Consider the following 15943-nt stretch of genomic DNA (forward strand, 5'->3'; position numbering starts at 1 on the left):
TAACTCCCTCAACTGCATGTGTGAATAAGGGCTACCCTTGATTCTGGTTCTTGCCAATTAACGAGGTGGCAAAAGTTTATACAAAACACTGAAGTGCTGATATGAGGTTGTATTTTGGAGAAATGAATGGAATTGTGAAAAAGTTTAATAAAAGCTGGAAACTCAGTGTCCTATTTCTACAGTAAACAGAAGGCTAAATACATGGTTCCAGAACTAGAGTAAGAAAGAAAGCCGAGATTTTTAGGTAATTAATTTTCTGTTTCTTTTATTTTTAAGCTAATGTGTTAGTTAATGGAATCCTTGGTGAATGTCTGACTTTTCTTTTTAACTTGTATTATTTTCTCAATTTACTAAAACAAAAAAGTTAAAATTACAAATCTGCTTAAAACTTTTGGTATGAAGTTATAATAAACTGAAATTCCCTCTCTCCACTTCTATACTACTACCTCTAAACACATTTAAATATGAGTAAAAAATATACATCTGAGCATGCAAATACTTATTCTGTGAAAATAGGATCATGTTATTTAAATTATTCTTTTATTTAACAGTGTAAAACGAACACTATTCCAAGTCAATATGTGTAGATGCACTTCATTAATTATAGCATTTTATTTGAACATAATGGTGGCAAATAAGGAACTGTGACCCAGGCAGTTTGGTGACATATACTGATGTGCAGCTTCTCCAAATCCAGTTAAAATAAATGATAAAAATGGGTAATCCTATGACCTGAAAAGCGCTTTTTAAAAAGTGTTTATTTACATATTTTAAAAGAGAGGGAGAGAATCCCAAGGAGGCTCTGCTCGGTCAACACAGAGCCCAATGCTGGTCTCCATCCCATGACCTGAGGATCATGACCTGAGCTGAAACCAAGGATTGGATGCTCGGGGCGCCTAGGTGGCTCAGTCAGTTGAGCATCCAACTTTGGCTCAGGTCATGATCTCACGTTCATGTGTTCAAGCCCCACATCGGGCTCTGTGTTGACAGTTCAGAGCTTGAAGCCTGCTTCAGGTTCTGTGTGTCCCTCTCTCTCTACCCCTCCTTCACTCACGTTTTGTCTCTCTCTCCTTCAAAGATAAAAAACATTAAAAAAAAAAGAAGAAGAAGAATTGGATGCTCAACACTCACCTCGAGAGCTGGATGTTCTACCAACTGAGCACCCAGGCGCCCCCAACATGAAAGACTCGATTTCATCTGAGCTGCTAGGACAAAGGAAACTTGGGCCCTCTTGCCCATTCCATGAAGAACAAAGACTTTTCTGGGAGTTTTCTATACTCACACAGGTTTGGAAAGGGAGGGTGGAGGAGTGCAGAATCAGATGCTTTAGCAAGCATATGGACAGGATAATGTTAGTTATGAGAGTTAAAAAATGTAAACAGAGTGATGTTAGGGATAGTGAAAGGGCTTTCTTTTTAGATTGTTTAGGAAGAGGAAGTCCAGTAGAGAATATCTGATTGGCAAGAAGAAGCCAGACATGGGAATGGCAGATTATTCTATGCAAATGAAAATCCTAATATGAAGCAAAAAATCCTATATACAGTATTACAATAATATCAAACAATATATTATTAGAATCATAGCCTATGGGGCTCTTCCAGCAATGTAGTGATTTCATTAGAAAATTTAAAAATGTAATTCATTACAAGGATAACTACTTAAAAGCATCCAGATAAGAGACAATCTGATTATATCTGAAAGAATGAAAATTTACATGACAGCTGATTTTTCAGTAACAGCAAAGGATGTCAGATGATAGTAGCCTGATATAGCCTAAATAGGAAAGAAAACATCTGGTAATCAAGGATTGTATTCTGAACAAAATCTTATTTTTCAGAACAAGAGTGAAATACTTTTTCAGACAAATGGAAATGGAGACTTTACTAACAATAGGTTTTAACTAAAAGAATTTCTAAAAGATCTTCTTTAGGAAGAAGGAAAATGATCACTATGGAAAGATCTTAAATTCATGAAATTCAGTAGGTAAAACAATGGCAAACAAGTGGAAAAATCTGAACAGTGACTAACTATATAAAATAGTAACAATACTGTCTAATTAGGATAAAAATCTTAAGACAGAAATTAAGTCTTATTCATTAATTTCATACAAGCAAGGAAAGAGTGTAGTTATTGGAATCAAGCATTCTAAAGTCATTCTATTATTCAGAAGGGAAATCAAGGTAGAAGAGGTTAAATAAGCATACCAGAATTTCTGGGGAAAAAAACCAAAAGATAAAATTATTGCATTTCACTTCAAAATAAGTAGAAATAGGGGCGCTTGGGTGGCCCAGTCAGTTAAGCATCTGACTTCAGCTCAGGTCATGATCTCACGGTTCATGGGTTCAAGCCCTGCATCGGGTTCTGTGCTGGACGCTCAGAACCTGGAGCCTGTTTCAGATTCTGTGTCTCCCTCTCTCTCTGACCCTCCCTTGCTCACGCTGCCTCTCTCTCTCTCTAAGAAACAAATAAAACATTAAAAAAAATTTTTTTAAAGTAGAAATAGATAGAGGTAAAATTAATTTAAAAGAAGAAAGAAAAATAAGCTACTGCAAAAAGGAAAAGAGAAAGGACAAATGAAAAATACAAAATAAGATGGTAACAAAAAATACAAATTTCTAATTAAGATTAATGAGATAAACTTTTCACCTCATTGATAAGGCTGAATTAAACACCAAAATGCAGTTATATTATTTATAGCATGTAAATCTAAAGACAATGCTTTGAGAATGAGTCCGAGCATGTTATTCCATTTTTTCAGAATGCTGAGATGTCTGACCAAGTTACACAGTGTTAATATCCAACACTTTATGGTAGCTTACAGGTCTTAGGTGATGTGACTCATTAACCTTGATTTTTTCTTCCCTGTGCTGCCTCTGCTCCAACCCCACTTGCCTCTTTGGTATTTCTGTAACTCACCAGACACGTGCCAGATTTAAAGTTTGTTCTTTAGTTGTTCTCTCTGCTTGGAATGTTCTACCCCCAGATGTCTGCTCATCTAACATTCTCCTCTTCTTTTGGTCTTTTTGGCTCAAACTTTCACATTCTCAATGAAGTACTCTAAACTAGTTATTATTGTAACTCACTTCATTCCCTCCACTTCCTACCTTCTTATCCTGTTGTAATAATTATTGGCACCTATTGACTTCTAATATGTATATAATTAATGTTTAAAATTGATTGTTTATTGTTTGTTTTTCTCCTATAGAATATAAGCTCCAGGAGGAAGGGAGTCTTTTTCTATTTTATTCACAGATGCCTAGAATACTGTCTAGTACATTTTAGGTGCTTGTTAAATTTATGGAAATACCAAATGCTATCTTTCCCTCTAGTTCATAGCACAACATCTGACACTAGTGAACACTCAATAAATTCTATTTGAATAAGATAATAAATGAATAAGTACAAAGCCAATAGGAAAATTTCAGTTTCTGCAGTTTGTTTCATATGTTAGAATATGCTGAGGATATGAGTATAGAAGGAAAAGATGGGAAGGAGTCAAGAGACAAATGAACCTTGCTCCCTTTTCTGCCAGAAGAAATGACTGGATTGCAGAACTTCAGCTTCCTAGCACTAATGAAAAATTCTCTTATCTTCTCTTTCAGAGATAATCCTTAAAGTAGGGTCTATAGTACACAGTTTCAAAATTAATAGGTATATGATAGTTAACAGCTTGGAGAACTGTGACCTAACTAATGATGCAAGAACCGTCAGTTTTCAAGTCACAACAGGAAAATTTGACATGAAGAATTATCCTTGAAGTCTGCCTTGAAGATATAGCAGTTGCCTTCTGCTGTGGACTGAATTGTGTCCCTCCTTCACCATCAAATTCGTACGTTGAAGCCCTAATTCACATCCCAGTGTGACTGTATTTGCTGATAGGGCCTGTGAGGAAGCGATGAAGATTAAATGAGGTCATAGTGGTAGTGCCCTGATAATATCATTAGTGTCTTTATGAGAAGAAAAACAGAAAGTGCCCTCTCTGTCTGTCTGTCTGTCTCTCTCTTTCTCTCTTTCTCTCTCTGCTGTGTGAGGACACAGTGAGAGGGCAGTCATCTGCAGGCCAGGAAGAATGTTCTAACCAGGAACCTTAGTCAGCTGGCATCCAAATTTTGGACTTGCTAGCCTCCAGAACTGTGAGAAATAATTTTCTATTGTTTAAGCCATGCAGCCTGTGATATTTTGTTGTGGTAGCCCAAAGCTCTCTAAGATAACTTTCTAAAGTCTTAGTCCCTGGATATATTAACAAGGAAAATATATTGTAAGAATATACTATCTAACATATATTTCCAAGCAATTTATGCTAAATTTTGTTTTCATGTTTACATTCTCAGTATAGAGATGATTTTTTAAAATGCCTTTTTTAAATAATTTAGCAGTATCTCATAAGTCAGAGTTTTTAACTCTACTTGATAAACATATTGTAGACTCATCTGTGGTGATAGAATATTGAATAGGAAAAATAATGGAGGTAGAAAATTTTATAATTCATAAAGATAGTCAGTTATATATCACCCAAGAGAATTTTGTGGCTGAAATTTTACTAAGTATTTCACCCTGTGTAAAGACATTCAAAAATGCTTTAAGTATTTTTAACTCCCTAAGTTTATTCTGTTTCTTAAAACAGTCATTTACTTATGAAATAAAATTTATACTTCTCAGATTTTTACACAATTACTACTCTTGGAGAAACTTACTTTAGGAGTACAATCTTACATTTATATTATAGTCACATTAAATATTTCCATTTCCTTTATTTATTTATTATATTTTAAAATTTTTATTTTATCAAATTTTTTATTTAAATTCTAATTAGTGAAAATATAGTGTAATATTTGTTTCAGGAGTAACATTTAGTGATTCCTCACTTACATAGAACACCCAGTGCTCCACACAACAACTGCGGTCCTTAATACCCATCACTCATCTAGTTCATCCCACATCCATCTCCCTCTATCAACCCTCAGTTTTTTCTCTATAATTAAAAGTCTCTTATGGTTTGCTTCCCTCTTTTTTCCCTTCCCTTTCATCTGTTTTGTTTCTTAAACTGTGCACGTAAGTGAAATCATATGGTATCTATCTGTCTCTGACTGACTTAATTGCTTAGCATAGTACACTCTAGCTTCATCTATATCATTTCAAATGGCAAGATTTCATTCTTTTTGATGGCTGAGTAATATTCCTCTGTGTGTGTGTGTGTGTGTGTGTGTGTGTGTGTGTGTGTGTGTGTGTTTAGATACATCTTCTTTGTCCATTCATCAGTCAATGGACATTTGGGCTCTTTCTATTTGGACAATTGTTGGTAGTGCTGCTATAAACATTGGGGTGCATGTGCCCCTGTGAATCAGTATTTTTGTATCCTTAGAGTTAATGCCTAGTAGTGCAATTGCTGGGTCATAGGGTGTTGTAGACTCTGGGTCTGAAGTTCTCTCTTGTCCAGCAAGAGAAGCGATGCAGGATTAAAATAAGAGAGGCTACTGTCCGGCAGGAGACAAGAGCCCCGAGTAAGGGTCCCTGCTCCATTTTTATTAAGATCAGAAGGCTTACAGGAATGATGGACATCCACAAAGAGACAATGAAACCGTGAACATTAACTCATAGGTGTGAGGGAAAGGGGGTTTTGAAGATATGAGGTGTTAGGGGGCTGGGTCAATACAAAACAAAATCCTGGCATTGGGCAGATGGTTGTTTACAGCAGACATGAGGCCCCTCATCTGTTTACCTATACTCACCTAGGGGACAAGAAAGACAGAGCATGCTACCTCAGGGTCAACAACACACCTTTCTTTTGCTAATTAGCTCTGCTCTGGGCAACTTCCCCCTGCTTTGGTCTATGGCCCTGTTTACCTATTTTGGCCCTTCCTTCCTGTAAAAGCAGCTTTCTGCTATTGTACTAAGTTGGGGTAGGGATTTCTACCCTAAATACCTAATATTGTTTACCTAATTTTGGATGTATTCATCCTGAGATTTCCTATTCCTATACTTTTGTCCTATACTGGGAGCCTTTGTCCTGTTTACCTAATCTTAGACTCCTTCATCCTGTGGCTTTCTATTTCCTTATGCCTTGTTAACCCATGGGTACACGCTCAGAGAATTCCTAACCTTATTCCCCACAGTAGGGTAGTTCCATTTTTAACTTTTTGAGGAATCTCTATACTGTTTCCCACAGTGGCTGCACCAGCTAAATCAATCATTGATGACACCAGGTACACATCAAGAATATGTGAGAAAAAAGTATTATAGGAAATAGTTTTACAAAGTTATTTATGTTTTTGTTAATTCAAAGAAAGAAGGAACAATTTATGTTGTTCATGATTCTTCAAGCTGTTTTCCAGAGGATTTCCGAGGTGCTGCATCAGGCCACGCCAGTCAAGTTTTACCTTCAGTTACATATGTTCAGGTGAAACTTTCTTGATCAAATTTTAGGTTTGTTTGCTTTTTTAAAACTATGTTGTGATTAGTCAGTGCTGCATAGAGAGTCGCAGAAGTTTGTGTATATGCCACATACCACATAGATCAAACTTACCTTGATTACATTGGTAACGTTCATAAAAATTTAAGCTTTTACTTTTTACTGTCTTTCAATATTCCTGATATGGACTGAATTGCTCTCCCCCCATTCATATGTTGAAGTGATTGATAATGCTCAATATGACTGTGTTTGGAGATAAGGCCTATAAAAAGGTGATAAAGGTTAAATGAGGTCATAATGGTAAGGTCTTAATATGATATGATTAGTGTCCTTATGAGAAGAGAAACCAGAAAGCTCCCTCTTTCTCTTCTCATTGTATGAGGACATAGCAAGAAGGCAAGCTGGGAAAAGAACTCTCCTAGGGACAAAATTGGCTAGCACCTGGACTTCTTGTGTCTAGAACTGTGAGAAAATAAACTGCTGTTGTTTAAGCCACACAGTACTGGTATTTTGTTATGGCAGCCTGAGAAGACTAATTTAGTTCTCCTCTCCTTTTTGTCATTTTAAACATGAGATACTTTATGTTCTGGGGCCATATCAGATAGAATAAAACTAACCAGTAAAAACAAGGTGTACAATATACAGATATATGAACAACTTAAGTTGGTTCTTTTCAAAATTGAAAAACATAATTAACCCCAGAGTAATATCTTTAAGGGGAAAAAAAAAAGAGTCAAAGAAAAGGAAAAGCCATGCTTTCTAAACTGCAGAGATAAAACTAACATTTTTTCCATAGGTCAAAAAGCTTCCAATGAATGTGATCTATAGTATAAACAGTGTATTCTTTTCAAATATGCTTCTCATCACTAGGTATAATTAAAAGCTTATCAGACCACTCAGTGAGAATACAAAACATAAGGGCTTATTAAGAGCTTTTGATATATTTAACTCTGACAACATTATATATGAAGGGAATTATTATTCTTGAGGAATATTTACCTGTTTCTTGAGAACATATGAGTAAATACTATGTGAGAGTATGGTTGTTTGTTGCAGAAATGGTCTCAACAATTCACCTCTTTATGTGTGCTCAGAAGTAGTCTTCACACTTTTACGCTGGACTTGACAGTGTGACTTTCTTTGATCAATAAGATGATATCAGTTGTGATAGAACCCGACTTCAAAAGCACAGTTCACTGGGCTTTTCCTTTCTTGCTACTCTTGAGACCCCTGTGACTACAGCATGCATATAACCCAGGCAAGCCTGCTATGTGATGAGCTACATGAGGCCGCATCATCTCTATTGTCTTTTCTGACAATAGACCAACTGTTAAGCAAGAAATAAGTCATCCTACACCCATCCTACTCCAGCTAGGATGGGCTAGAACAGAAGTGTACCTAGCTTACCCATAGAATTGTGAGAAATAATAAATGATTTTTTAAATCTAAGTCACTAATTTTGGAGATAGTTTGTTATGAAGCAAATGCTAGTTGATACAAAGAAATAGAAAGTGAAATAAAAATAGAACAAAGATCAAGTGAAAACAAAACACCACAAAGCAATTGTAAATATCCATGTACAGCTCTGAATCCAAAGGTGGTCCTATTAATTCATTATATCAGATTTCCAAGATGAAGGAGGGAAAAAAATAACCTTTAAGTTCTAAGCCAGTCTTAACTGAGGTAAAATAGCTATATGCATTTAAAGGTAATAATACCTATCATTTCTGAAATGTCTTCTATGTGTCACTTTGTTTACTTTTTTACCTATTTCATATCACTTAGCCCTTGTGAGTGCTTTGCAAGGGAGATGTTTGTAAAGTCTTTTGACTGATGTAGGATCAGAGGCTCAGGGAAGTTAAACACTTGCCCTAGGTCTCCCAACTGCTGAGTAAAGGAGATAAAAGTTTCATTTTGACTGCAGCCTTTTGTGACAACAGACTATCTGAAGACCACCAGATCTGTGAATGGCAAGCAAAGGAATTCAGGAATGATTATATGAACACTATCCATTCTAGGCATCGTTAATGCTATGACAGCTTTGACAGAGACTTGAAAAAATCATCTATTATAAAATGGAAAGTCTCTATTTTGATGCGAAAGATTTTTAACTGATTTAAGGGAATTCTACAAAATTAAGTATTAGAATTGTTTTTCTTATTGGTAACTATTGATCTCTGACTGTGCCACTGTCTCATTAACACTTTTATTACCTTGTCAATCAAAGCCCCACCTGCACTAACCAGGGACAGAAAGGATTTGCCATTATTAAGACTGTCTGGTGCCAGAAGCAAAGAAATCCTGCTGAAAGTGTAAGGATAAATCAGCAGGGATTTAGATAGTATTCTAGATGCAGGAAGCAATTCAGAAGTTTAAAAAAAATCACAGTATTCTAAAATCATTTGAAGACACAGATTTTTTTTTTTTTTACTTTGTTAAATGTCTAGGATTTTAGTATTAAAAAAATCTTATTTCAAATACATTCAGTTAAAAGCTTGTGTGATTTTAAACTGTTTTCTGAACAATTTTATTGTACAAGTTTGCTGAATTGCACTGGTCTCAGGGCAAAAGTAATATGTAGGCAATAAATGTTTCTTATGTGTATAGCTAATTTTATTATTTCCTCTAAAAGTGGTCTATTAGAGCAAACATATTAGCAGCTAATTGGTATCCAACAAAGAACTATTTTAGTCATTATTTGCTTCCTCCCCACCCCCCCTTCATCAGCNCACACAGGCCTAGATTCCAGTGCTTCTCATTACCTTTTAAAAGTCCTACATTTAGAATGTCATTATTTGCTGGGTATTCAACAAATTACACACAAATTCACTCTTCTAGAGCTTCCCTTACTTGCCTCATCTTCAGCCATTTATAATTTCATGGTGATTACTTTCACGGTACATAGACATTTTCAAGTGTGTAAGCAGCTAATTTTGTTTGGGTCTTACGTTAGCTTTACAAGTATTTATTGAACAGATAACCTGTAAAAAATGCCAGTCTAGGCCCATTGAAGGATATCCAGATGAAGATAAGATGATCTGTGAAAGTATGTACACAAGCAACCATAATAGAAAGCAGATATGTTAAATGCTAGAAAAACGGTGTACACAAAATGTTGCAGGGTGTCTAATGGAGTGTTAGGTTCAAGTGTTTGAAGGATCAGGCAAGGTGTCATGGATCTTAATGTATGGGATAGGATTAGTCATGAGGCAACCGTGACAAAAACATATATATAAAAGACAGGATGACTGAGTACGTTATGTGTACGTGTGGTGAGGTGAAGTTTGGAAAACAAAGATGAGTCCTGGCACAGTAAAAGAGAACTTATATATGTAGGAATGCCAGATTCATAAATTTGAGCTTAATTTTATGGGCATGAGAAACAATGGTTTTATATCAGAGAATGGCATATTGGGAGCTATGCATTAGGAAAATTAACCTGGCAATGATATATTACAGCATACCTGAAGCTAAAATAATATATTAAATAAATTTCTACAATTATCTTGGATTCCTAGTGTGGATGCAAATGATTTTGAATACTATAAATATGTATACCTGTACATCAAATATAAATTCTTATGATTATAGATCTTATGATAATGATAAAACCTAAATAAATTTAAAATTAAATACCAACTATATAAGAAAACTAAGATAATTCGAATTAATAACATTAGACTCTGGACCAAGATGAGACATAGGAGGTTCTTGAATTTCCCTCTTCCTGTGGACACACTGAATATACAGCTACAAACAGGGTAGTTCCTTCTGAGAGAAATCTAGAAATTAGCTGAGTCCTACACATTGGGTGAAAGAGAAAGTACCTACATTGAAACAAGTAGGAAAGTGCTGAGACATACTCTTATCATAAACTCCACCCTGGCACATTAGCATATAATTGGGAGGGAATCTCTAACTCCCAGCTTCTTTTTGAGAAACAGAGTTTGACCTGCACATTTGGCACCTCAACTTTTAAGGCTCCCACCTGAAGAATGGGACCTCAAAACATCTACCTCTGAAAGCCAATGAAGTCAATGCCTGTAAGACCCACAGGACCTTAGGAGAAAAAAAGAAATAGTTCTTTTGGATACATAGCACTCACCATGGCTATCCTCACCAAGGCTCAACACTGAGGGAGCAGATAAGAACATTCATGTCCCAGTCTTTCTCTAGAAGGGATTACACTGTTTTTCAAACTGCCGCCTAAAAGTCTGATTTCTAATCAGCCAGCATCTAGGTGCTGACCGCAATCCTCCACTTTGGGACACTGATGGGTCTCGGCACACCCTCAACTACTAGGAACCACTAAGAACAAAGATGGTGACTTGGATAATCAGAAAAGTTTGAGAGGTAACCAGGAGCTCAGGCCAAGACGATTGACAGAGTTCATATCTTTGATGAGACCAATCTGTTAAGACTGGGATTATTTTATCTAAAGCATAGAAATCCACACAAAGAATTAAGGAAAATGAGGAAATAGAAATATGTTCCAAAAAAATAAAATAAATCTCCAAAAACCGGTCTTAATGAAGTTGAGATAATTGAGTTACCCAATAGAGAATTCAAAATAATGGCTGTAAAGATGTTCACAGTGGTCAGGAAGACAGTGCATGAACCAATTAATAACTTCAACAAAGGTAGAAATAAAAAACAACAGAAATCCTAGAACCAAAGAATATAGTAATTGACTTGACAAATTAATAAAGGATTCAATAACAGACTAGCAAGTAGAAATAAGAATTAGTGAACCTGAAGACAGGCAGTAGAAGCCATTCAGAGGAACAACAACAACAAAAAGAGTGAAAAAGAATGAAGAAAGCTTAAGGAACTCCTTGCTCCCCTTCCACCATTGTCATGGTTGACTTATTACTTGTGACTTGTATGTTGGACTGCCTGGAGCCTTAGTGCCATTCTGTGGGGCATGGGGTTATACTTCTTAAGAAATTGCTAAAGAGTAGGATGCAGCCCAAATATGTAAGGGGTTAAGTTCTTATGGAAATTTAAACACGTTAAACAGTGGAAAACAAGAAATGGGCAGGACCTGTGAAGAGTTATACTTGCTTTTGTTCCTCTTCTACTGGAATGTTCTAAGGGACATTTTTTTTTTCTTACAACGTCCAGAGATATTCTTCATGGTTGTGCAGATGCTTCTGCTAAATGATCAGATGTGTCTATTCATGGCTCTTCAGGAAGCAGTGGGTGGCCCAGTAATGTGTCACTTTGCATTGCTTGCCATTCTTCCTGCCCAACTCCACTTTACCTCACTCCCCCTGCCCTGGATCACTCTTACCCCCAAATAATTAATTATTATTACTTAATCTTTGTTTCAATTTCTATTTTCTAGTAACTGTTTAACTAGGAGATGTTTAGAACTTTTAGCTTTCAGTTCTTCTTTTCCTCAGAGTTATGCCCATGGGTTACTTTATTGATTAATAAGCATTTTGATGTCAAAAAGTAGCAAAAATTAGAGGAGATAAGTATTGCTTAGTAACTTACACCTCATCTAAGTTACAAATAGATAACATTGCATAAATATCTAAAGCTAAATTTTAGTAGTTGTATTTCTAACAAATTTAAAAGTTTTCATTTGCACTTTTCTAACTTCTTGAAATAGGCCTGGAGCGCAATGTACTTACCTCTTAGGACTGCCTTTGCCAAATCCCAAAGATTTTGGATTGTTGTATTTTCATTTTTTTGTGTGTCCATATATTTTTAAATTTCTTCTCTAATTGCCAGATTGGCCCATTCATTCTTTAGGAGGTTGTTCTTTAACCTCCATGTTTTTGGAGGTTTTCTAGACTTTTTCCTGTGATTGATTTCAAGTTTCATAGCATTGTGATCTGAAAGTGTGCATGGTATGATCTCGATTTTTTATATTTATTCAGGGCTGCTTTATGACCCAGTATGTGATCTATCTTGGAGAATGTGCCACGTGCACTTGAGAAAAAAGTGAATTCCATAGCCTCAGGATGTAGAGTTCTAAATATATCTGTCAAATCCATCTGGTCCAATGTGTCATTGAAGTCCATTTTTTCTTTAGTGATATTCTGTCTAGTTGATCTATCCATTGCTGTAAGTGGAGTATTAAAGTCTCCTGCTATTAGCACATTCTTATCCATAAGATTGTTTCTGTTTGTGATAATTTGTTTTATGTACTTGGGTGCTCCCATATTCTGTGCATAGACATTTATAATTATTAGCTCTTCCTGATGGGTAGACCTGTGATTATTATATAATGCCCTTCTTCATCCTTTGTTACTGCCTTTACTTTAAAGTCCAGTTTGTCTGATATAATTATGGCTACTCCAGTTTTCTTTTGACTTCCAGTAGCATGATAGATATTTCTCCATCCCCTTATTTTCAATCTGAAGGTGTCCTCAGGTCTAAAATGAGTCTCTTGTAGACAGCAAATAGATGGATTTTTTTAAAATCCATTCTGCTACCCTATGTCTTTTGATTGGAACATTTAGTCCATTTATATTCAGCGTTATTATTGAAAATTTTGGGTTTAGAGTCATTGTGTTCTTTGTAGGATTCATGCTTGTGGTGTTGTGTTCCTTGCAACATTTCCCTCATAGAGTCCCCCTTAGGATTTCTTGTAGGATTAGTTTAGTGGTGAGGAATTGTTTCAATTTTTGTTTATTAGGGAAGACTTTTATGTCTTCTATTCTGAATGACAGTTGTGCTAGATAGAGGATTCTTAGCTGCATATTTTTTCTGTTCATCACATTGAAGATTTCCTGCCATTCCTTCTGGCCTGCCCAGTTTCAGTAGATAGGTCTGTAACTACTCTTATAGGTCTCCCTTTGTATATTAGGGCCCTTTCATCTAGCTGCTTTGAGAATTCTCTCTTTGTCCTTATATTTTGCCAGTTTCACTATGTTATGTCATGCAGAAGATCGATTCAAGTTACGTCTGAGGGGAGTTCTCTATGCCTCTTGGATTTCAATGTCTGTTTTCTTCCCCAGATTGGGGAAGTTCTCAGCTATAATTTTTTAAACTAACCCTTCAGCACCTTTCTCTCACTTCCGCTTCTGGAATTCCTATGATATGGATATTGTGCCATTTGATTGTATCACTCAGTTCTCGAATTCTCCTTTTGTGCTCCTGGATCAGTTTATTTCTCTTTTTCTCAGCTTTCTGTTTTCTTTATTTGTGTGTTCTAATTCACATATTCTCCTCTCTGCCTCTTCAATCCTTGCATTGGATGCCTCCATTTTATTATGCATCTCATTTATAGCATTTTTCAATTCATCACAACTATTTTTAAAGTCCATAGTCTTTGTAGCAGTAGCTTCTCTGATGTCTTTCATGCCTTTTTCAAGCCTAGTGATTAATTTTAGGAGTATTGTTCTAAATTCTTGTTCAGTTATGTTGCTTATATCTGTTTTGAGCAGTTGTTTAGCTGTCACTTCTTCCTGGAATTTCTTTAGAGGAGAGTTCTTCCATTTCATCATTTTGGCTAGCTTTCTGTCTCTTGTCAGTTTTAAAACTTGTTATGTGCTTTGCACCTCTGAGTATTGCTATATTAAAGAAGGCTCAATGGCTGTTCAGGGCCTGTCCATTTCGGAAGTGTTCTTTGAATGGTGTCTCTTGGTCTCTCTTGTTGAGACTTTGGTAATTTTATTTCCCTACTTGTAGTGATATTTGTGACTCTCCACCAAGTGTACTTTGGTTTGTTTCTTGAGGTAGCCCTGAAAAGGAAAACAGACAGACAAACACACAGGTAACAAAGGCATGCTAACACACAGACAAATCCAATCAACAAGCAAACCTAAAGGGAAAAAGAAAAAAAAAAAGAAAAAGAAAAAAACCCAAAAGACAAAGGACACTCTAAAAGCATCAAACCAGAATTCCCAGCTACAAATACAGAGCAGGGTGTATGCAGTGCTGATGGAAGAGCATATACAAAGAGAGAAATGACAGGGGCAGGGAGAAAGTGAAATTGGATAATGACCAGGCAGGGAGACTAAGAGGCTTAATTCAGACAGAGAAAGGAGAATATGGTAGGAGGTGAGGAGAAAGAAACAAAGATAATGTTACCCAAAGAAACCATATAGTCTGATTACTCCAGAGAGAGAGAGAGATAGGAAGGTAGCAGTGGAGGTGTAGAATATACATCTAGAGAATAGATTAAATGTGACAGTTTAAGCGAACCAATGACCAGAGTGCCCAGTCCAGCAGAGGGGAGGGATACAACTGAGACAAGGGAAAATGTATCTGAATAGAAAGAATTGATCTAGAATTAATCAAAGCAGTAACAACATCCATGTTGGTCTTTTCCCAGGCTCTGGTAAAAAAACAAAAGCAGCTCTCCGGGGCGGATGGGCATGGTTTGGTATAGGCGGGTCTCGCCTCCACTGTGGACTTGAGGGCCACTCCCTGAGGTCCCACTTTGGTGATCTTGGGAAGAAAAATGGCAGTGCCCCAGTCCCTTCTGGAACCAAGGATTGCTAATCACTCTTTTGGGTCCAATCTCCCTGTGCCATGGGTGTAGCCAAGGTGGGTCATCGCAAGCCCTGCCTCGTTTCCAGATCTAAGTCTGTGTGCTTTGTTGATACCACCCAAGATGTAATCCTGCATGTCAGGCTGCTTCCCAGCTGGGGATTGAGCCAGTAGAGCAGCCAAGCAGTTTCTCCTGGTGCCTCCTGGGACCGGGGCACATACCCAAAGACAGTGCCACAGCTAGAAATAGGATCACTCTCTGAATGCCCTGCAGTTATGAATGGGATGTTAGGATCCCTCTCCATCCAGGGCCAAGGTTTTTGTCTTCTCCAGGGACAGTTCTAAGAGGAGTTTAGGCCACTCTTTCTTTTCCCGTCATCTCTCTCTGCGGCTCTCCGTGAAGGGGGCTCCCTTCCGGGAGCCCAGTTTTGTCTTTCCTGGTCCCGGCCCAGTTTTATCTTTCCCAGTTTGCAATCATGCACCTATAAGGCTGTCTTCTTCGTGGGCTCTTTCTCTTTTCCTCCCAGATCCCTGCGGTTCAGTGTCCTATGGCTTTAGGCCTTCTCTGTTTGAGAGATGTGGGCGAGTGAAATGTATGGCGCTCCCTACTTCTCTGCCATCCTCTAATTATTTGTAAAGTTTGTTTTTTTGAAAGAAGGAGAGGGGGAAAGCAAGTGAGTAGGGGAGAGGCAGAAAGAGAGAGGGAGAGAGAGAGAATCCCAAGCAGGCTCTCTGCAGAGCCTGACACAAACCATGAGAACATGACCTGAGCCTAAATTGAATCAACTGAACCACCCAGGTGCCCTTCATTTTCTTATTATGTGACACTGATTTTCAGGTTTTTCCTTCCTGTGTATATCCCCTATTTAAATGTGTGATACAATATTATGAATCCATTATGTATAACATCGCTATACATATAGCTTTATTTACAGAATTTATAGTCCTTTAAGTGTCTCAGGTTTATAGTTTTCTCTTACTCATATATTCTCTTTTATTTTAGTCAGAAACCTTTTCCTCCTCATCACCTACCTAAGGTTCAGAATTAGATCACAATAAGAACATTTGGCCATATGATTGAAATAT

At 36.9% G+C, this 15943-nt stretch overlaps 1 long non-coding RNA gene across 1 annotated transcript in view; it reads left to right on the forward strand.

Annotated features, from left to right (window-relative positions):
• The first annotated feature begins 1088 nt into the window (after nucleotides 1-1088).
• Nucleotides 1089-15943, forward strand: part of LOC144224606 (uncharacterized) — a 50559-nt gene continuing 35704 nt past the window's right edge. The window contains exons 1-2 of the long non-coding RNA XR_013333085.1: nucleotides 1089-1286; nucleotides 3603-3829. This is a non-coding gene — a long non-coding RNA (uncharacterized LOC144224606). The remainder of the gene's footprint in view (nucleotides 1287-3602; nucleotides 3830-15943) is intronic.

Source organism: Crocuta crocuta, unplaced genomic scaffold, assembly GCF_008692635.1.
Source record: "Crocuta crocuta isolate KB4526 unplaced genomic scaffold, BGI_CrCroc_1.0 scaffold192, whole genome shotgun sequence".
In the NCBI taxonomy this organism is placed as follows: Eukaryota; Metazoa; Chordata; class Mammalia; order Carnivora; family Hyaenidae; genus Crocuta; species Crocuta crocuta.